A 23,084-nucleotide genomic window follows, 5' to 3' on the forward strand; every position below is an offset into this window, starting at 1 on the left:
CTTGGCTCTCCCACCGCAGTGACACAGTCCTGACACCTGGCTGGAGCACCAAGAGACTGTTCTCCACACAGTTCAGAATAAAAGGGAGAAAAGAAAGAAAGAGATAAAGAAGATAAAATAAAATAGAGTAAAATAAAATAAATAATTACAATAAAAAATAATTATTAAGGAAAAAAAGATTTTTAAGTAATTAAAAAGCCCAAAAAAACAGACAGACAGAACCCTAGGACAAATGATAAAAGCAAAGCTATACAGACAAAATTACACACAGAAACATACACATACACACTCACGAAAAGAAAAAAAAGAAAAAAATATATATATAGTTGCTTCCAAAGTCCACTTCCCCAATTTAGGATGATTCATTTTCTATTCAGGTATTCCACAGATGCAGGGTACATCAAGTCGATTGTGGAGATTTAATCCACTGCTCCTGTTGCTTCTGGGAGAAATTTCACCTTTCTCTTCTTTGTTTGCACAGCTCCCAGTGTTCAATTTTGGATTTGGCCCCAACTCTGCCTGTAGGTCACCTGAGAGTATCTGTTCTTCGCTCAGACAGGATATGGTTAAAGGAGCAGCTGATTCGGGGGCTCTGGCTCATGCAGGCTGAGGGGAGGGAGTGGTACAGATGCAGGGCAAGCCTGTAGCAGCAGAGGCCAGTGTGATGTTGCACCAGCCTGAGGCATGACGTGCGTTCTCCTTGGGAAGTTGTCCCTGGATCACGGGACCCTGGCAGTGGCAGGCTGCACAGGCTCCCAGGAGGAGAGGTGTGGATAGTGACCTGTGTTTGCACACAGGCTTCTTGGTGGCTACAGCTTCAGCCTTAGAGTTTCATGCCCACCTCTGGGGTCTGTGCTGATAACCACGGCTCATGTCCGTCTCTAGAGTTCTTTTAAGCGGCACTCTTAACCCCCTCTCCTTATGCACCAGGAAACAAAGAGGCAAGAAAAAGTCTCTTGCCTGTTCGGCAGCTCCAGACTTCCCTGGACTCCCTCCCGGCCAGCTGTGGTGCACTAGTCCCTTCAGGCTGTGTTCATGCAGCCTACGCCAGTCCTCTCCCTGGGATCCGACCGAAGGCTGAGCCTCAGTTCTCAGCCCCTACCCGAACCAGCAGGTGAGCAGACGACCTCTCAGGCTGGTGAGTGCTGGTCATCACCAATCCTCTGTGTGAGAATCTGTCCACTTTGCCCTCTTCACCCCAGTTGCTGTGCTCTCCTCTGTTGCTCTGAAGCTTCCCCCTTCCCCCACTGTCTCCATCTGGGAAGGGCCTTCCTAGTGTGTGGAAACCTTTCCTCCTTCACAGGTCCCTCCCATTAGTGTGGGTCCTGTCTGTATTCTTTTGTCTCTGTATTTTCTTTTTTCTTTTGCCCTATTCAGGTATGTGGGGGAGTTTCTTGCCTTTTGAAAAGTCTGAGGTCTTCTGCCAGCATTCAGTAGGTGTTCTGTAGCAGTTGTTCCACATGTAGATGTATTTCTGATGTATCTGTGGGGAGGACGGTGATCTCCACATCTTACTCTTCCACCATTTTGAAGCTCCTCCTCCAAAAATGTGTTTTTTTTTTTTTGATATGAGGACGAATTTAGACTGATTATTTTAATAAACAGAAGATTCTGGAAGCTTTCCTTTTACTTTCCCCTTACCTGCTTAATTAATTTAGAAAAAGGGCCTATCAGCAAAGAATATGATCTAGGTGTGGTGGGGGCAACTCAACAGGTCCTAGAGATCAGAGTTCACTCTCTGTCTCATTGTCTCTGTATGGCCCAGCAAACATTTGTTTACCAAATATTTGTCTTTTCATCTCCATGTGAATTGCATACTTCCCATTTGGAGTCCCAAAACCCTACCTTCAACTTCTTTTGTCTTTAGATGAAGATGGTATTTAAGATGAACTCTTAAGCCATTTTGGCAAATTACTCAGTTTTTCTGGGTCTCTCCCATGTACACATTATTACATTTTTGTTTGATTTTCTCGTAATAATCTGTCTCATGTCAATTTAATTCTCAGAGTAGCCAGAAGAACCTATAAAGGTAGAGAAAATTTTCTCTTTCCCCAACAGACAGTGTACACATTGTTAGAGATTTTAAGATGAATATATATGATCATGACCCTGACCTTGAACAGCAACTGAATGTTTAAATGTAGGACATGGAAATAAGGCAGTTTAACATAATGGTAAATTCTGAAGATTTTTACAGAAAAATGCATGATGGGGCATAAATTCATTCATTCATTTATGCATTTTTATTCAAGAAAAAGAGGGGACAGAAATTCTTTCAAGAATGAAGTATCCAGGAGTCAGAGCAGCCTCGTTAGGATTAGATGAAACTTTAGCTTCTTGAAGGACAAGTCAGAGTTTTCCATGTCGGCATTTTTGAGCTGTTCCAGGAAGCAGGAATAGCATAACAAAAAGAGCAAAAGAATGAAAAAGCTTTGTATGCTTATAGAATTCAAGGCTGTGTAGGGTTAACCAACTGTAAGGTGCAAGTTGAGAAAAAATGAAAGATTACACACCTGAGATTATTGACAGCAAAATCATCAAGAGTTTTGTACACATACCAAGAAGCTAGATAGCTCTAGAAGGTTCATGTGATAGTGTCATGATTAACATATCTATTTCAAAAGATCAGAAGTGGTAATATTGAGACTAAATGGGAGAGGATACTAGTATGAAACAGACATTAACTAGCAAGTTATAGTTCATCTCAACCATATAGTTTTTATTAAGCACAGTATATGCAGGGACCTGGGAGTTCACTGTGGGTGCGGTCACTCCATTGATATTTTACCCATTTTTTTTCCTTCAGTTTCTCCCAGGGCTGACATAGGCAAATTACAATTGAATTATATTCATTCCATACTGGAGGGGAAAACTCACTACCTTAAGCCCCACAAGAGCTTTTCACTTGCCATTCCACTCATATTTGTCCCTCCTTGGACCCTCTACCAAAATCTTCTGGGGATATTGTTCTTACTTCTCTAAGTCTATGGACAGTATATTTTTGGTGAGTGGGTGGCAAAATTATATGCACTGTTAACTATTTTTAATATTAATCCTACTAATCATTTACCTCTCATTTTACATATCCCCCTCTTATTCTTGACTCTCAGCTCTCTGGTTTATTACCTTGCTCTTTTCTCTTTTGACTTTGTATTATGTCTCTCTAGCTACTGGCTTTTTAATGATCTAACTTGGAGCTATTTGATATTTTCTTTCTTTTTGGACTAACTTATTAGTACTGTTGACCTCTGAGAACCACTTCTAATTCATGGCCATAGAAGGACAGGACAGATTTCAGCCAGTTCTCCCTTATGGTACACAAAATATAGGAGGTTCTGACAATAAGTAATGCAAAGATGTCCAGGGTTTCATATATAGCACATTACAAGAAGGATGAGATATAGCAAACAGATTTGAGAGTTACTTAGAAGATAAACTACAGTGGATTTATAAATGACTATCTGTGGAGAATTAGAAAGGTGAACTGGCTAGAGTATTGGTTTAGAAAATTATTCTGAGATCTTTGGTTTTTGATGATTCTGAGGTAGTGCTGTTCTCATTTGACACAAAGAAACCAGGAGAAAATGTTACTTTGGGAAAGAAGAGACAGTCAGCTTAATTTTGAAAAAAAAAAAGTTTAATTTGAGGGCTTCTGCAGCATCCCATGACCATGTATTGGCAATACAGATTGAAGAATTATGAGCATGTAGGTAGGAGTTAAATAAATAAAAATATACAATATTGCCTAGGAAGACTATTTATGGCAAAAGAGAAATGAATCTAGAGAACATTTCCATTAATAAGGTTCATTGAGAAGACAGGACAACGTAGAAAAGAAGGAATGGTCAGAGAATTAGGAAGAGTATAAAAGATTCATTGTTTGTAGAAACTGATTAAAGATAGAGTTTAGGGAAAGGAGTTGTCATTATTATCAAGCAATGCAAGATGTCGTGACAAAAAAATTAAAGAACTTCTCTACTGATATAAACCTATATCAAACCAAATTCAACGCCATGAAGAAGGTGGTAGGTTAATTACAGGGGGTTGAAGTATAAATAAAATGTGAGAAGAAGGAAAGTACACTTTGCTTAAAGAAACGGTTTCAAGATCAGAAGAGAGCACAAGCATGAAATCCTTGTACTTTTTGCTTTTTCCACCTGGAAATCAAAATTAATTTAAACAGTAACAAAAAATTATAAATAGTTTAAAAACTTGTCTCTAGTAACCACATATGTCCAAGAGAATATACTATAATTAAAACATAGTCCCTGCTTTTAAAGACTTTCAGATTCACTGTAATTGGTGTGCTAGCTAGCAGGTAAACAAGGATTTGTTTTAAAAAACAAGTAAGTCAATTAAGGAAGAACTATTGTCTGCCATAGAAGTTAATTTCACAATGATAATGTAAATTATATGTTTACATTAATAACAGGGCCATTCTGTTTTGTTTACAAAGGTAGGGAGAAAAAGTGGGCTGAATTCATTTTGTTTTAGCAGCTTCAATTTCTATCCTTCTCCACTCTGATCTCTACCCCAATACTTTGAACCATAGACACTATATTAACAGTTTTTCTTATTCTATAATTTTCTGTATGGTTCAGTCAATGGGAAACTATGGAAGGGATTCATGTGAAGAAGAGTGACATCAGAGTGCTTGTTTCTCTGACTTCTTCCCTAAGAGGTCACCTTGGTTTGCCTTGGACCCTCTACTGAAAGTCACAGAACCTATCAAGGTGACTCTTTCTTCCTAGGTTTTGTTAACAATTCCATTTCTCTATCCTGTCAGGTCTTAGAATCTTAACAACTGTGGGATACTTCATTATCCCCCTTTTTTTCTTGCCTACACTCTGACTACTTCTGTATATATTTCTTTTATCCTTATTTGAGATGTCCTCTGTTTCCTGCTAAGACCCTGACTAATAGAGAAAGCCTCATCTGACTGCTGAGGATCAGAATCAGGCTCTATAGTATGAATAAGATTTGAGGAAATTAAGTAGAATGAGGAAATTTAAAGAAGGAATAACAAAAATACTACCTCAAACAATGGCATAGGGATGGTTCACGGTGGATTTATCTGACTGTAAATAGGTTAGCTTTGATTTGATATAGACAATTCATGCTGTGAAAATATGAGAAATAAGACTGTAATTATTTCTTTAAAGCAAAGATTGTCAATCAAGAATAATTTTGCACCCAGGGGACATTTGGCAATGTCTGGAGACATTTATGGTTGTTAAGACTTGGAGGTGGGGGTAGGGAACAGGAGGAAATGATATTAACATCTAGTGACTAGAGGCCAGATATGATGCTAAACATCCTACAATGTACAACACAGCACAGAAAAGAATGATCTAGCCTAAAATGTCAATAGTGCCAAAGTTACCAAACCTTACTTGACAGCTAACTTTGGAGTGCATTCAGTACTTCTTGACAACTTGTCCTACCATAAAACCTTAATTAGGCAGGGAAGATTCATAAAGTAATTCAACAAATACTTACTGATTACATATTTTGTGTACAACACTGTGCAAGGCACTGTATTACAAGAGCATACAAAAAGGAGAGAACTTAGAATCAAATGCAAGAAGAAGTCATTAATTAACTACACAAATAAATGTAAAATAGAAGCTATGTTAACGGAGGCTGTTGAAAATATAGAAACTTAAGATGGGGGTTGGGAGTTGTTGGTCTAATCAAGGAGGTCAGAAAAGATTGCCTGAACAAGAATTCAGTAGGAATTGAGTTAGGTAGGGAAGAAGTATGAATACAGAGGAGAGAGCATGTGGAGTGTTTGGAGGTCTGAGCAACTGGCCAATCCCAAATATGTATGTACATAAGTTGTAAAGTATATTATTTACTTGTTAGAGTATTTTTATTTCATGGTTGCATTTGTGTTTGAAACTGTTTTATCTCTAACTAAGGAGTAAATTGTCCAGAACTAAGAACTGTTTCTTATTCCATTCAAAGCTTCCATACGTATGAGTAATGTTCTATAAATGGTACTAATTATAACTAGCTCAATGGCCAATCATGTGCAAAACTCTATATCCAAAATTTAGGCTCTGAAGTTGTTTGATAACTTCACTCATTCTAAACAAAACTTGTGTGCATGTTTATGGAGAGAGATGAGGGTGACAATTTGAAAAGGAACTGTCTCAAGTTTTCTTATATCTAATATTCCAGTCTCTTTCATCTGTAGTACTTGGTTTCAATGATCTGTAGTACATTAATAAAGACAACAGAGCACGATACCCTAGTCTAGTGTACTGGTGGGGTGGCAGAAGACCAGGAAGTTACTTCCAGCTCGTCTCTAATGACCTTGTGATATACAGAAACTTCCTGAAACTATGTGTCTGTCTCTCTGCTAAAGATGTTTCTAATAATATTCTTATTATACATTTTTAAGGATACAATGACACCATACCTTTGAGGCCATACTAAAATGCATAAAATACTATGCAAATATAAGGGCGTATGCAGCAATTTTAAAAGAATAATTGGAAATTCAAAGCTTAAAATGTATCCACATGAAATCCATGATGCAAAACATTGGCCAGTATCCAAACAGAATAACAACTATAGTAAAGCTTGCAAGGCAGGTGTAAATAAACCCTTGTAAGCACAGTTCAAACACAAGAAAGAAGCTGACTGATTCCCACTATTGATACTGTGCCATTGAAGGTTATGGTGAAAAGCCATCTGTGGCAAATAAATCAACATTGGGCTAGCAACAATGTGACATCTAGACCCTGTGGAAGTCCTGATAGGCCAGATGTATTGGTAATCTCAAATCAGACAACTGTGAAGCCTACTTTATGACAAATTAAGAATGAAAAATATCCACTTAGAGCTTTAGTTAGAAAAAAGCTTCATGAGCACTCCCAAAAATAAAAGTGCAGAGCCAGCCAACTAGAACTGTTGGGACAATTATCAGAAAATGTCCAACACATTTGCTTAAAAATTATGAAGATGGATATGGCAAATAACTAATCCTTGACTAATATTTAGGTTTTACCCTTACACAGCTTGGCTAAAGAGTCAGTGAGGGGAAAATGAACTGGTTATATCCATGTGTTTAAGTTCCACAGGCATTTATCAAATACATATTTTGTGCAAGGCACTTTGGTGAAACATGCAGGAGCAATATTAGGTAATTAAATAATTGCTAATATAAAAGCCATATTTTGGTGGAAATACCAGTGTAGTAGAGTCAAGCGATCATGCTTCTACTTCTGATTTCTGCTTAATATGCTTATGCATCAGGCTGGCAACTTACCACTATATACTTGTTTCCTAATTATAAAAAGAAAAGTGGATTAGAATAAAAATAATAGTAAACACAGAAGGTAAAATTTATTCACTGTCTATTATGTACTGAAACTATATCAGTAGTCTTTACATCCATCATCTTATTTAATGTTCACAGCAAATGTTTGAGGTAGATACTCATATTAAATTGATAAGGAAACTGAAGGAATTTATAGAGCCAAATTCACAAAGTAAGCAAGAGACAGAGCTGGGATTAAAGTTTTTCTTTACCTACATCTACCCTTTTTCCATTCTAGTATTAAGGAGTTTGGTAAACAAGCATGTGTTCAATCTTAAGATTATCTCACAAGATTCTATAGATATAAAACATAATTACATATCAGTTATCCTCTTTTCAGATGAAGTATTTTCATTCATATTCATATATCTTCCATTATTTCCCTGTTTATTAATATCAAAATAAACATGGATAAATAAACAACAAAAAAAGATCAACTTTGCTACTACTAATGGATTCTAGATTCACAAGTTTAGGACTTTGTTAGAAAGATTTGAACTTTCAACTTTCTCTTTCAACATGTAGCACATTGTTAACTTCAAATGCCATACACTGAAGGAAGTGAAAGTTGGGTTGATAAATTCTCTTGGTTTAATTTCATGCATTCACAATTTAAAAGTAAAAAAATGAGTGGTAGGTCATAACACAGTAAGTCAACTAGACTGTAACAAAGAATACTCATAAACAAGGAATGAATTATGAAGATGTGTGCTTTTTTCTCAAAGATGCATAAAATTATATGCTAGTCTAAGTATTAAGTTGAGGAGATAATAATGGACATTTCAGATCTAATAATGTAAAATTATAAATCAGATATTTTTATACCTCTGAAGATATATTAATGTAAAAATCCATTTGAAGCAGTGGGATTTTAATAATGATATTCATATCAAATTCTTCTCCTAGGCGAATCTCTTGCTAAAGCTTGTTTAAATCCTCTTTGTTTTCTTTTTTCTCTTTCACTACAGGGAGAAAAAATTAAGGAGAAAAATTGTAAGAAAGAAGAAAAATACACACCTCATAATATCACTTCTTTATTTATAAAATTTTAACAAGTTATGTTTGTGTCTGATAGTCATGTTCAGAGGATCATGTATATAAAGTTGAACTAGCTTCTGCTTTTAGGCTAAAGAAAAAATATTGGATTGGACCATTCTCATCAATTCTGCTAATTGCTGGAGTTTTATATTTTGCACACATAATCAGTTTTATAATTTTGACTGAATCATAATTGTGTTTAGTCCAATAACTTGATGATTTAGTTAAACTTGTGTTTCTCAATTTAATGAAAAATAAGAGTCACTACAGGTTTTTTTAATTTTTTTAAGTTGGTCAAAGTCATTTCCATATATATATATATATTTCATTAAGACAAAACAAGCATTAATTATAGGGAGAAAATGGAACAAATAAAAGATAAGAGTAAAATGCATGAAGTCAAATTCCTTCCATAGTGCCTTAAACATAAGCTTGATGTAGATTATAAATTCAGCTCTAACTTTTTAACAGGCAGTTCAAACAGGGAGATCAACCACATAAGTCAAGGTCTTTAGGATAGAAATTAAATGATTACTTGGTGAAAATAAAATATTTCTAGTACTAGGACCAAAGAGAAAATTTTCCCAAAGAAGTAATGTATTTAGCCAAAGTCCCCTAAAAGTTCCTCCAAATATCCACAATTGGAAAACTACTGCATAACTTTGGTTAGAATATGTATGATTAAAAAATATATGGACAAAGCATTCCATAAATAATTATAGCACAATTTACTTAAGTATATGGTTGTAAAAATGCTAAATAAAGTATGAGCAAATAAACTTTACCAGTATGTAAAATAATATCAGTAACAGTAGCAAAGAACTGTAATTAAAATTAAGTTTTAATTTTATTCCTTGTACAACAGTCTCTCTGTGTGTGTTTATAAATATATGTATATATGTACATGTATATATATTATCACAACAATTTATAAATAAAATTGATAGATTTTTTTTTTAATGGAACAAAAAGTATTGAATGCGTTCAGTTGAAGATCTGGGGTTGTGTATCATACCCTCTGGGTCCATCTGAGTCTATGGAGTCTCTGTGTCCTATATTGTCTTTGAGCTATTTTACAACTCCATAATTTGTGGAAAACTGATTTACTGCAAATAATTCTTGAATATATAATAACATGATTTGTGTCTTGTGGAATGCATTTTGTTATTGCACTGTGGATTTACCTGTTTGGCATATCTTTGTAAATTCATTTCAATGCTGAAATGCAAAATGCATGCATTATTGACTATATGCATGGTACTATTAATTCTCATTTGAATCAGTTGTAACACTTTGCTGGTTCCCTCATGAATTAGTTAAATAAAAGTATGACAAATGTGCATTATATATTTGTATGAGTTAGGACTCCACCTTTTCTTATATGTATTTATGAGTACTCAGTGAGGTAAGCACTGACACTCATAGAGATATTAAGTAACTTCTCCAAGGCTAAGGAACAATCTCATTGGTAAAGACAAACATACAGTAAGGCAGTAGATCAACCAATTATAAAACTAGGAGGAATATTAAGTACAAAATTAGAAAAATCATCTCTGTCCACAATAAGAGGTTAAGAAGCACACAAAGCCAAACATGTAAATTATGATGTCAGAAATATTAAATGTGGGAGAGGGGAGTAAAAATGCTAGGTTGTTAAAATGTGTTTGAACTTAAGAGATCTTCAACCTAAAATAATCATGTGTGTGTGTATATATATGTGTGTATATATATCCACATATATATTTTTATATATAATCTTCAAATAAACAAAAATCTATACTTGTCACATACACAAAAAAGAGAAAGAAATTCAATCATAACATTAAACATAGTCATTAATTCACAAGTGAAGGGAGAAAAAGAAGAAGAAAGAAAGAAGAACTACAAAAAAATGAAAATAATTATTAAAATGACAATAAGTACATACCTATCTATAATTACTTTAAATGTAAATGGATCAAACTCTCCACTCAAAAGATATAGTCTCAGAATAAATATTTTTTAAAAGACCCATATACATCTGCCCACACACTTCTTACTTCAGATTTAAAGACACACACAGACTGAAAGTGATGGGATAGAAAAAGATATTTTATGCAAATGCAAATGAAAAGAAAGCTGGGGTATCAATACTTATATCAGATGAAATAGACTTTAAAACAAAGACTATAACAAGAGAAAGAGAAGGACATTCATAATGATAAACAGAGGAATCCAACAAGAAGATATAACACTTGTAAATATATATGCATTCAGCATAGGAGCACCTAACGCATACAGGGTGTATTAACAGACATAAGGGAGAAATTGATGGTAATATTTTAACAGTAGGGGACTTTAACAACCTACTTATATCAATGGGAAGATTATCCAGACAAAAATATCAATTAGCAAACAAGGAAACATTGGCTTTAAATCACACATTAGACCAGATGGGCAATATATATATATATATATATATATATATATATATATATATATATATACACACACACATATATATATATACACATATATATATATACATATATATGTATATATATACAGAGAGAGAGAGAGAGAGAGAGAGAGAGATAGCATTCCATCCAAAAGAAGCAGAATAAAAATTCTTTTCAAGTGTACATGGACCATTCTCCAGGTTAAATTATATGCTAGTCCACAAAATATCTCAATAAATTTAAGAAGATTGAAATCATATCAAGCATCTTTTCTGACACACTGCTATGAGACTACAAGTCAAGTAAAGTAAAAACTTGCAAAGAACCCATGGAGGCTAAACAGTACACTACTAAACGACTAGAGGATCAGTGAAGAAATCAAAGAGGAAATTAAAAAAAAATACCTGGAGACAAATGAAAACAAAAACACAATGTTCCAAAGTATATGGGACCAGCTAAAGAAGTTCTAAGAGGGAAGATTATAGTAATAAAAGCTTACCTCCAGAAACAAGGAAAATTGCAAATAAACAACCAATCTTTACACCTAAAGGAACTAGAAAAAGAAGAACAAAGTTTGTATAAGGAAATAAATCATAAAGATCAGAGCAGAAATAAATGACAAAGAGATTGAAACAATAATAGGAAATATCAGTGAAACTAAGAGCTGGTTCTTTGACAACATTAAAAAGAAAATTAACAAACCTTTAGACAGACTTATTATGAAAAATAAAAAAAAAAAGAAAAAGAAAAAGAGAGAGGCCCCAAATCAATAAAATCAGAAATGAAAGAGAAGTTACAACTGACACCATGGAATTACAAAGGATCATATTACTATAAGCAATAAGTTGACAACCCACAAGAAATGGATAGATTCCTAAAATGTACAATCTTCCAAGACTGAGAGGAAGAAATAGGAAATACGACCAGACAGGTTACCAGTATTGAAATTGAACCAGTAATAAATACATCCCAACAAACAAATCCAAGACCACAAGCCTTCACAGGTGAATTCTACCAAACATTTAAAGAAGAGTTAACATCTATGCTTCTCAAATTATTCCAAAAAACTGAAGAGAAAGGAATGCTTCCAAGCTGATTCTCCAAGGACAACAACATCCTGATACAAAATCCAGTCAAAGACAACACAAAAAAGGAAATTACAGGCCAATATCAATGATGAAAATAGATACAAAAACACTCAACAAGATATTATTAAACCAAATTCAACACAATATGTGAAAAGACTCATACACCATGATCAAGTGGGATTTATGTCATAGATATCAGAGAGCTCAGTATCTGTAAGTCAATCAACGTGATACACCACATTAACAAATTGAAGAGTAAAAATCTCAATAGATACAGAAAAAGCTGTAGATGAAATTCAACATCCATTTATGATAAAAACTCTCCACAAAGTGGTTACAAAAGGAACATACCTCAACATAGTAAAAGCCATATGTGGCCAACATCATGCTCAACAATGAAAAGCTAAAAGCATTTCCTCAAAGATCAGGAAAAACACAAGGATGCCCATTCCCACTACTTTTTTTACATATCATTGGAAGTTCTAGACACAGCAATCAGACATGAAAAAGAAATAAAAGGAATTCCATTGGAAAGGAAGAAGTAAAACTGTCACTGTTTACAGATGATATGATACTATATGGAGCAAATTCTTAAGACGCTAACAAAAAAGCTATTAGAACTAATAAATACATTCAGTAAAGTTGCAGGATATAAAGTTAATATACAGAAATATGTTGTATTTCTATACACTGACAACAAACTATTAGAAAGTAAAATTAAGAAAGCTATACTATTTACAATTGCATCTAAAAGAATAAAGTACGTGGGAAGAAATCTAACAAAGGAAGTAAAAGACCTGTAGTTGGGAAACTACAAGACATTGATGAAAGAAATTGAAGACGACAAAAAGAGTTGAAAAAATATATGGTGCTCATGGACTGACAGAATTAATATTGTTAAAATGACCATATTCCCCAGGGAAATTTACAGATTCAGTGCAATCTCTATCAACATACCAATGACATTTTACACAGAGCTGGAACAGATAATTCTAGAACTTAATTGGAAAGACAAAAGACCCTGAATAGCCAAAACAATCTTAAGAAAAAAAAAAGAACAAAGCTGAAGGTAACTTGCTCCCTGTTTTCAGGATATACTACAAAGCTACAGTAATCAAAACAATATGGAACTGGCACAAACACAGACACATAGATCAAGGGAACAGAGTAGAGAGCTCAGAAATAAACTCATACATCTATGGTCAATTAATCTATGACAAAGGAGGCAAGAATAAACAATGGGGACAGAACTTCTGCAATAAATGGTATTGGGCAAACTGGACAGCTACATGCAAAAGAATCAAACTGAATTACTGTCTCACAACATATACAAAAATAAAACCAAAATGTATTAAAAACTTAAATGTAGGACCTGAAACCATAAAACTCCTAGAAGGAAACATAGGCAGAATGATTTTGACATCAGTCTTAGCAATATTCTTTTGGATCTATCTCCTCAGACAAGGAAAACAAAAGCAAAAATAAACAAATGATACTACATCAAACTAAAAACTTTTCCACAGTGAAGAAAATTATGGACAAAACAAAAGTATAGCTTACTAATGGGTAAATATTTTTGCAAGCAATATAACTGATAAGGGGTTAATATCCAAAATATACAAAGAACTCATACAACTCAACATCAAAAAAACAACTTGATAAAAAATAGTCATAGGATCTGAATAGACATTTTCCCAAGAAAGATATACAGATGGCCAACAGACACATGAAAAGATTCTCAGCATCAATAATCATCAGGGAAATGCAAATCAAAACTACAATGATAATTCTATTTTTAGTTTTTTTCCTAGCAATCCCACTACTGAGAAAACTATAATTCAAAAAGGCACATACACCACAATGTTCATTGCAGCACTATTTATAATAGCCACGTCATGGAAGCACCCTAAATGTCCATTGACGGATGGATAAAGAAGATGTGGTATATACAGTGGAATATTACACAACCATAAAAAGGAATGAAATTAAGTCATTTGTAGAGACGTGGATGGACCTAGAGACTGTCAGACAGAGTGAAGTAAGTCAGAAAGAGAAAAACAAATATTGTTTATGAACACGTATATGTGGAATCTAGAAAAATGGTACAGATGAAACTGTTTGCAAGGCAGAAATAAACAGAAGCAGAAGACAAACATATGAACACCAAGGGGGGAAAGAGGAGGTGGGATGAATTGGGAAACTGGGATTGACATATATACACTAATAAGTATAAAATCAATAATTAATGAGAACCTGCTGTATAGCACAGGGAACTCTATTTAATGCTCTGTGGTAACCTAAAAGGGAAGGAAATCCAAAACAGATGAGATATATGTATACATATAGCTGATTCACTTCACTGTAGAGCAGAAATTAACACAACATTATAAAGCAACTATACCCCAATTAAAACACACACACACGCATGCACACACACACACACACACAATGAGATGCCACATCATACATTTCAGAATGGCTATATCAAAAAGATAAAAGTAAGAAGTTTTGGTGAGGATGGGGAGCAAAGGGAATCTTTGAGTGCTGTTGGTGGGATTGTAAATTGGTTCAGACTCTATGGAAAACAGTATGGAATGTTCCTCAAAAACTAAAAAGAGAACTGCCATATGATCTAGTAATTTATCTTCTGAGTGTTTACCTGAAGAAAACAGAAACTCTAATTATAAATAATGCATGTATTCCAATTTTTTTTACAGCATTATATATAATAGCCAAGAAATGGAAGCAACCTCTGTCCATAGATGAATGGATAAAAAAGTTGTGATTATATATATATATATATCTCCCTTTGTCAAAGTGGAGATGGTTGGGGTGATGAATGAAATAGGTGAGGAAGACTAAGAGGTCCTGTTATAAAATAAATGAACCACAAGGATGTAATGTACAGCACAGGGAGTATAGCCAATAATATTGTGATAACTTTGTATAGTGACAAATGTTAACTAGATTGTCATCTTGGTCATTCTGTAATGCATAAAAATATTGAAGAACTATGTTGTACTCCTGAAAGTAATATAATATTTTAAGGCAATTAAATTTCAATAAAAAAGCGAGAATGTGTGAAAGAATTATCACCCCAACAATTTAATATTATACAGGAAGCCCAGGCAGTATCAAGATTAAAAAGACATTTCACAGTTGGAATAAATATGTTATTTATAAATATCATTATGATTATCTATATAGAATATACTAAGATTTTTGAGAAGGAATAAAAGAATTAGTAGAAGAACTCAGCAAATTTTTTGGATATAATATACATTATCAAATATCAATTGTATTTTTACTATTTTTTTACACATACTAATAAAAATTATAAAAATAAAATAAGAAAAAATAAATTCATGTTAGCAAAATAAACTATAAACTGTTTACTATTCCTGATATACTCAGGAACAAATACAACAACACTATAAGTATTTAAAAGAGAAAATTACAATATATTTTTGAAAACTTACAAGAGAAATAATGATTATGATAGTTCCTGGGTTATTTAAAATGTGTCAGTTCCTCAAATTCACATGAAAAGGTCCAAGCATGCAATTTTAAAAAATTTTTTATTTACTTATTTATTTATTTTTGGCTGTGTTGGGTCTTCGTTACTGTGAGAGGGCTTTCTGTAGTGGCAGTGAGCAGGGGCCACTCTTCATCGTGGTGCACGGGCCTCTCAGTGTTGTGGCCTCTCTTGTTGTGGAGCACAGGTTCCAGACGCGCAGGCTCAGTAGTTGTGGCTCATGGGCCTAGTTGCTCTGCAGCATGTGGGATCTTCCCACACCAGGGCTCGAACCCATGTCCCCTGCAATGGCAGGCAGATTCTCAACCACTGTGCCACCAGGGAAGCCCCAAGCATGCAAATCTTAAAACAAACAAAAACCAAAGAGAGAATAATTGCCCTAGCGAGTTCAAGGTTTAGTATAATGCTATCTTTCCACAGTAATTAGAACAGAATAATGTTGGTGCTAGGATGATCAGAAGAGACACTGACAATTGTATGGACAATGTTATACTTCAGAAGATGTAGTAGAAATTTGGGGGTAAAATAAGAATGCTTTAACATACTGTGTTTGAGAAAATTGCCTTTCTTTTTTTTTTTTATATACAACAGGTTCTTATTAGTTACCCATTTTATACATATTAGTGTATATATGTCAATCCCAATCTCCCAATTCATCACACCACCACCACCCCACCTCCACTTTCCCCACTTGTGCCCATATGTTTGTTCTCTACATCCATGTCTCAATTTCTGCCCTGCAGACTGGTTCATCTGTACCATTCTTCTAGGTCCAACCTATATGCATTAATATATGATATTTGTTTTTCCCTTTCTGACTTACTTCACTCTGCATGACAGTCTCTAGATCCATCCACGTCACTACAAATGACCCAATTTCATTTTTTATGGCTGAATAATATTCCATTGTATATATGTACCACACTTTACCTATTTTTCTGTCGATGGGCATTTAGCTTGCTTCCATGACCTGGCTACTGTAAATAGTGCCGCAATGAACATTGGGGTTCATGTGTCTTTTTGAATTATGGTTTTCTCAAAAACCATGGGTATATGCCCAGTAGTGGAATTGCTTGGTCATATGGTAATTCTATTTTTAGTTCTTTAATAACCTCCATACTGTTCTCCATAGTGGCTGTATCAATTTCCATTCCCACAAACAGTGCAAGAAGGTTCCCTTTTCTCTTTGTTTGTAGATTTTTTGATGATGCCCATTCTAACTGGTGTGAGGTGATACCTCATTGTAGTTTTGATTTGCATTTCTCTAATAATTAGTGATGTTGAGTAGCTTTTCATGTGCTTCTTAGCCATCTATATGTCTTCTTTGGAGAAATGTCTGTTTAGGTCTTCCTCCCATTTTTGGATTGGGTTGTTTATTTTTCTTTTTAATATTGAGCTGCATGAGCTTTGTATATATTTTGGAGATTAATCCTTTGTCCGTTGATTCATTTGCAAATATTTTCTCCAATTGTGTGGGTTGTCTTTTCGTTTTGTTTCCTTTGCTTTGCAAAATCTGTTAAGTTTAATTAGGTCCCATTTGTTTATTTTTGTTTTTATTTCCATTTCTCTAGGAGGTGGATCAAAAAGATCTTGCTGTGATTTATGTCAAAGAGTGTTCTTCCTATGTTTTCCTCTAAGAATTTTATAGTGTCCAGTCTTACATTTAGGGATCTAATGAATTTTGAGTTTATTTTTTTGCATGGTGTGAGGGAGAGCTCTAATTTCATTCTTTTACATGTAGCTATCCAGTTTTCCCAGCACCACTTACTGAAGAGGCTGTCTTTTCTCCATTGTATATTCTTGCCTCCTTTGTCATAAATTAGTTGACCATAGGTGCATGGGTTTATGTCTTGGCTTTCTATCCTGTTCCATTCATCTATATTTCTGTTTTTGTATCAGTACCATACTGTCTTGATTACTGTAGCTTTGTAGTATAGTCTGAAGTCAGGGAGTCTGATTCCTCCAGCTCCATTTTTTTTCCTCAAGACTGCTTTGGCTATTCGGGGTCTTTAGTGTCCCCATAAAAATTTTAAGGTATTTTGTTCTAGTTCTGTAAAAAATGCCATTCGTAATTTGATAGGGATTGCATTGAATCTGTAGATTGCTTTGGGTAGTATACTCATTTTCACAATATTGATTCTTCCAATCCAAGAACATGGTATGTCTCTCCATCTGTTGGTATCATTTTTAATTTCTTTCATCAGTGTCTTATAGTTTTCTGCATACAGGTTTTTGTCTCCCTAGGTAGGTTTATTCCCAGGTATTTTATTATTTTTGTTGCAATGGTATATAGGAGTGTTTCCTTAATTTCTTGTTTTTTGACCATTAGTGTATAGGAATGCTAGAGATTTCTGTGCATGAATATTGTATCCTGCAACTTTACCCAATTCATTGATTAGCTTGAGTAGTTTTCTTGTGGCATGTTTAGGATTTCTATGTAGAGTATCATGTTATCTGCAAACAGTAACAGTTTTACTTCTTCTTTTCCAATTTGTATTCATTTTATTTCTTTTTCTTCTCTGATTGCCATGGCTAGGACTTCCAAAGCTATGTTGAGTAATAATGGTGAGAGTGGACATCCTTGTCATGTTCCTGATCTTAGAGGAAATGTTTTCAGTTTTTCACCATTGACAATGATGTTTGCTGTGGGTTTGTCATATATGGTCCTTATTATGTTGAGGTAGGTTCCCTCTATGACCACTTTCTGGAGAGTTTTTATAGTAAACAGGTGTTGAATTTTGTCAAAAGCTTTTTCTGCATCTATTCAGATGATCATATGGTTTTATTCTTCAAATTGTTAATATGGTGTATCACATTGATTGATTTGCATATATTGAAGAATCCTTGCATCCCTGGCATAAATCCTACTTGATCGTGGTGTATGATACTTTTAATGCATTGTTTGATTTTGTTTGCTAGTATTTTTTTTTGAGGATTTTTGCATCTATATTCATCAGTGATATTGGTCCGTAATTTTTTTTTTTGTAGTATCTTTGTTTGGTTTTGGTATCAGGGTGATGGTGGCCTCATAGAATGAGTTTTGGAGTGTTCCTTCTTCTGCAATTTTTTAAAGAGTTTGAGAAGGATGGGTATTAGCTCTTCTCTTAATATTTGATAGAATTCACCTGTGAAGCCATCTGGTACTGGATTTTTGTTTGTTGGAAGATTTTTAATCATACTTTCAATTTCATTACTTGTGATTGCTCTGTTCATATTCTCTCCTTCTTTCTGTTTCAGTCTTGGAAGTTTATACCTTTCTAAGCATTTGTCCATTTCTTCCAGGTTGTCCATTTTACTGGCATAGAGTTGCTTGTAGTAGTTTCTTAGGATGCTTTGTATTTCTGTGCTGTCTCTTGTAACTACTCCTTTTTCATTTCTAATTTTATTAATTTGAGTCCTCTCCCTCTTTTTCTTGATGAGTCTGGCTACTTGTTTATCATTTTTTTTAATCCTCTCAAAGAACCAGCTTTTAGTTTCATTGATCTTTGGTATTGTATTGTTTGTTTCTATTTCATTTATTTCTGCTCTGATGCTTATGATTTCTTTCCTTCTACTAAATTTGGGTTTTTCTTTTTTCTCTAGTTTATTTAGGTGTAAGATTATATTTTTTATTTGAAATTTTTCTTGTTTCTTGAGGTAGGCTTGTATTGCTATAAACTTCCCTCTCAGAACTTCTTTTGCTTCATCCCATAGGTTTTGGATCATTGTGTTTTCATTGTAATTTGTCTGTAAGTATATTTTGATTTCCTCTTTGATTTCTTCAGTGATCTCTTCGTTATTTAGTAATTCATTGTTTAGCCTCCATGTGTTTGTGCTTTATGTTTATTTCCCTGTAATTGATTTCTAATCTCATAGCGTTGTGCTAAGAAAAAAATGCTTGATATTATTTCAGTTTTCTTAAATTTACTGAGGCTTGATTTGTGAGCCAAGATGTGATCTATAATGGAGAATGTTCCATGCACACTAAGAAGAAAGTGTGATCTGCTGTTTTGGGATGGAATGCCCTATAATTATCAATTAAATCTATATGGTCTACTCTGTCATTTATAGCTTGTGCTTTCTTATTAATTTTCTGTTGGGATGATCTGTCCATTTGTGTAAGTGAGGTGTTAAAGTCCCCCTCTATTTTTGTGTTACTGTTGATTTCCTCCTTTATACCTGTTAGCGGTTGCCTTATGTATTGTTCCTATGTTGGGTGCATATATATTTATAATTTTTATATCTTCTGCTTTGATTGATCCTTTGATCATTATGTAATGTCCTTCCTTGTCCCCTGTAACTTTCTTTATTTTAAAGTCTATATTATCAGATATGAGTCTTGCTACTCCAGTTTTCTTTTGATTTCCATTTGTATGGAATATCTTTTCCCATACTCTCACTTTCAGTCTGCATGTGTCCTTACCTATGAAATGGGTCTCTTATAGACAGCATATATATGGATCTTGTTTTTGTATTCATTCAGTGAGCCTGTTTCTTTTGGTTGGAGCATTTAATCCATTCACCTTTAAGGTAATTATTGATATGTATGCTCTTATTACCATTTTCTTAATTGGTATGGATTTGTTTTGCTGGTCCTTTTCTTCTCTTGTGTTTCCCACTTAAAGAAGTTCCTTTAGCATTTTTTGTAGAGCTGGTTTGGTGGTGCTGAATTCTCTTAGTTTTTGCTTGTCTGTAAAGTTTTGGTTTCTCAATCGAACCTGAATGAGATCCTTGCTGGGTAGAGTAATCTTGGTTGTAGGTTCTTCCCTTTCATCACTTTAGTTATGTCATGCCACTCCCTTCTGGCTTGTAGAGTTTCTGCTGATAAATCAGCTGTTAATGTTATGGGAGTTTCTTTGTATGTTATTTGTCATTTTACCCTGGTTGCTTTCAATCATTTTTATTTGTCTTTAATTTTTGTCAATTTGATTACTATATGTCTCCATGTGTTTCTGCTTGGGTGTATCCTGCCTGGGATTCTCTGCATTTCCTGGACTTATGTGGCTATTTCCTTTCCCATATTAGGGAAGTTTTTTTTTTGTTTGTTTTGTTTTGTTTTGTTTTTTGTGGTACACGGGCCTCTCACTGTGGCTTCTCCCATTGCAGAGCACAGGCTCCAGACGCGCAGACTCTGGACGCTCAGGCTCAGCGGCCATGGCTCAGGGGCCCAGCCACTCCGCAGCATGTGGGATCTTCCCCGACCGGGGCACGAGCCCGCGTCCCCTGCATCGGCAGGCGGACTCTCAACCACTGCGCCACCAGGGAAGCCCTTAGGGAAGTTTTTGACTATAATCTCTTCAAATATTTTCTTGTGTCCCTTCTCTCCTTCTTCTCCTTCTGGGACTCCTATAATACGTATGTTGTTGCATTTAATGTTGTCCCAGAGGTCTCAGGCTGTCTTTATTTCTTTTCATTATTTTTTCTTTATTCTGTTCTGTGGAAGTGAATTCCACTATTCTGTCTTCCAGGACACTTATCCTTTCTGCTGCCTCAGTTATTCTGCTATTGATTCTTTCTAGTGTATTTTTCATTTCAGTTTTTGTATTGTTCACGTCTGTTTGTTTGTTCATTAATTCTTCTAGGTGTTTGTTCTTTAATTCTTCTAGGTCTCTGTTAAATATTTCTTGCATCTTCTCAATCTTTGCCTCCATTCTTTTTCCGAGGTCCTGGATCATCTTTGCTATCCTTATTCTGAATTCTTTTTCTGGAAGTTTGCCTATCTCCACTTCTTTTAGTTGTTTTTCTGGGGTTTTATCTTGTTCCTTTGTCTGGTACATAGACCTCTGCCTTTTCATCTTGTCTATCTTTCTGTGAGTGAAGTTTTTGTTCCACAGGCTGCAGGATTTTAGTTATTCTTGTTTCTGCTCGAGACAGTTGGCTTTCTATTTGGAAGAAAAAAACAAAATAGCATTTTATTCCTGTATTAAATCAAATACAAAATAAATATCTATTGGGTTAAAGACACAAGAAGCAAAACTTTATAACATTTAGTAAGAATTATAAGAGATTGACTTTAAGATCTCAGGGTAGTAAAAGATCTCTTAAATCAGATTCAAAAGACAAAAATCATACACAAAATAAGACTTATTTTTGTATAAACTTCAAACAGTTTTTCATTACACAGGAATCCAAGAACACTAAAAATTAAAAGTTAAGTAACAACCTATGTAAATATATTTGCTTCATAAAACAAACAAGGAATTCATTTTGGGGAAAAATGTATGACCTTCCACATGAATCAGTAGGAAAAGGAAATGCAACACAATAAAAATTAGATATAGGCTATGAATAGGCAATTCACAGAAGAATAAAATGTATTTATTATGAAGAACATGAAGTTGTTCAATCTCATAAGAATAGAGAAAAATATAAAATAAAACTATAATGAGGGATACTGCCCATGTTGAGAAGTTGGTGGTTCCTCAGCATCCCGAGTCCTGCTGGCCAGAAACCCTCCTCCTGGGCCTGTGTGGGAGGAGCAGGGCCTCTGAGGGTGGCTGTGAGCCTGCCGGCCCTGATCTCTCCTTAGCATCAGAGGCTTTTCAGTAGGACAATATGTTCAAGAGAATGGCTAAATTTGGGCTTGACTCTGGCAAGATAGTGAAGGGGGTTACTATCATTAAACCAATAGTTTATGGTAATCTTTCTCAATATTTTGGAAAGAAAAGAGAAGAGGATGGTCTCACTCATCAGTGGACAGTATATGTAAAACCATATATTCAACAGAAATGAGGATATGTTAGCATATGTGAAGAAAATTGACTTTAAATTACATGAAAGTTATGACAGTCTTTTTAGAGTTGTTACTAAACCTCCATATGAAATTACTGAAACAAGATGGGATGAATTTGAAATAATCATCAAAATATTTTTCATTGATCCTAATGAAAGACCTTAACCCTGTAACATTTATTAAAGCTGTTTCAATCAAACACCAGTGCAATGCTGGGAAAAAAAGTCAGTGGTTTCAGAGTTCTATGATGAAATGATATTTTAAGACCCAACAGCAATAATGCACCAATTATTAACATCTTGTCAGCTTACTTTAGGAACCTATAAGCATGAAACAGAAATTGCAGAACTTGAGGTGAAGACCAGAGAAAAATTAGAAGCTGAGGGAAAAAAAAAGAGAAAAATAAACAAGCTTTGACTGAGACGAAGTGAGAGAGTAGCATTGACATATATACACTACCAAATGTAAAATTGATAGTGGGAAGCAGCTGAATAGCACAGGGAGATCAGCTTGGTGCTTTGTAACCACCTAGAGGGGTGGGATAGGGAAGGTGGGAGGGAGACACAAGAGGGAGGGGACATGGGGATATATGTATACATATAGCTGATTCACTTTGTTATACAGCAGAAACTAACACACAATTTTAAAGCAATTATACTCCAATAAAGATGTTAAAAAACAGACAAACAAGCTTCGAAATTGCAGAGCTTAAAGAGAGATTAAAAGCAAGTTGTGACACTATAAATTGTTTAAAAAATGAAATTAAGAAACTTGAAGAAGATGATCCTACAAAAGTAATATAAACAGTTCTGAAGAGAACTCAATAGTAAGGGAAACTAAAAATAAGATAGATGTTAAAGGAGAGATGGACTACAAATGCTGTGATGTTTCTTAGAAGAACTGCATATATAGTCGCTGACCATAGATTTCTCAACAATGAAGTCAA

The 23,084-nt window shown here is 34.5% G+C and overlaps 1 protein-coding gene and 1 pseudogene across 2 annotated transcripts in view; one reads left to right on the forward strand and one right to left on the reverse strand.

Moving 5' to 3' along the window:
• The window catches only part of RIT2 (Ras like without CAAX 2), a gene marked incomplete at both ends in the record, with an annotated part of 543,330 nt that overhangs the window by 63,814 nt on the left and 456,432 nt on the right, over positions 1 to 23,084 (reverse strand).
• LOC307062163 (YEATS domain-containing protein 4-like) lies at positions 21,961 to 22,941 on the forward strand (annotated as a pseudogene). The gene is made up of 2 exons: positions 21,961 to 22,527; positions 22,821 to 22,941. The product of its transcript is annotated as a YEATS domain-containing protein 4-like (transcript).

Source organism: Hyperoodon ampullatus (genome assembly GCF_949752795.1).
Source record: "Hyperoodon ampullatus genome assembly, chromosome: 13".
NCBI lineage: Eukaryota > Metazoa > Chordata > Mammalia > Artiodactyla > Ziphiidae > Hyperoodon > Hyperoodon ampullatus.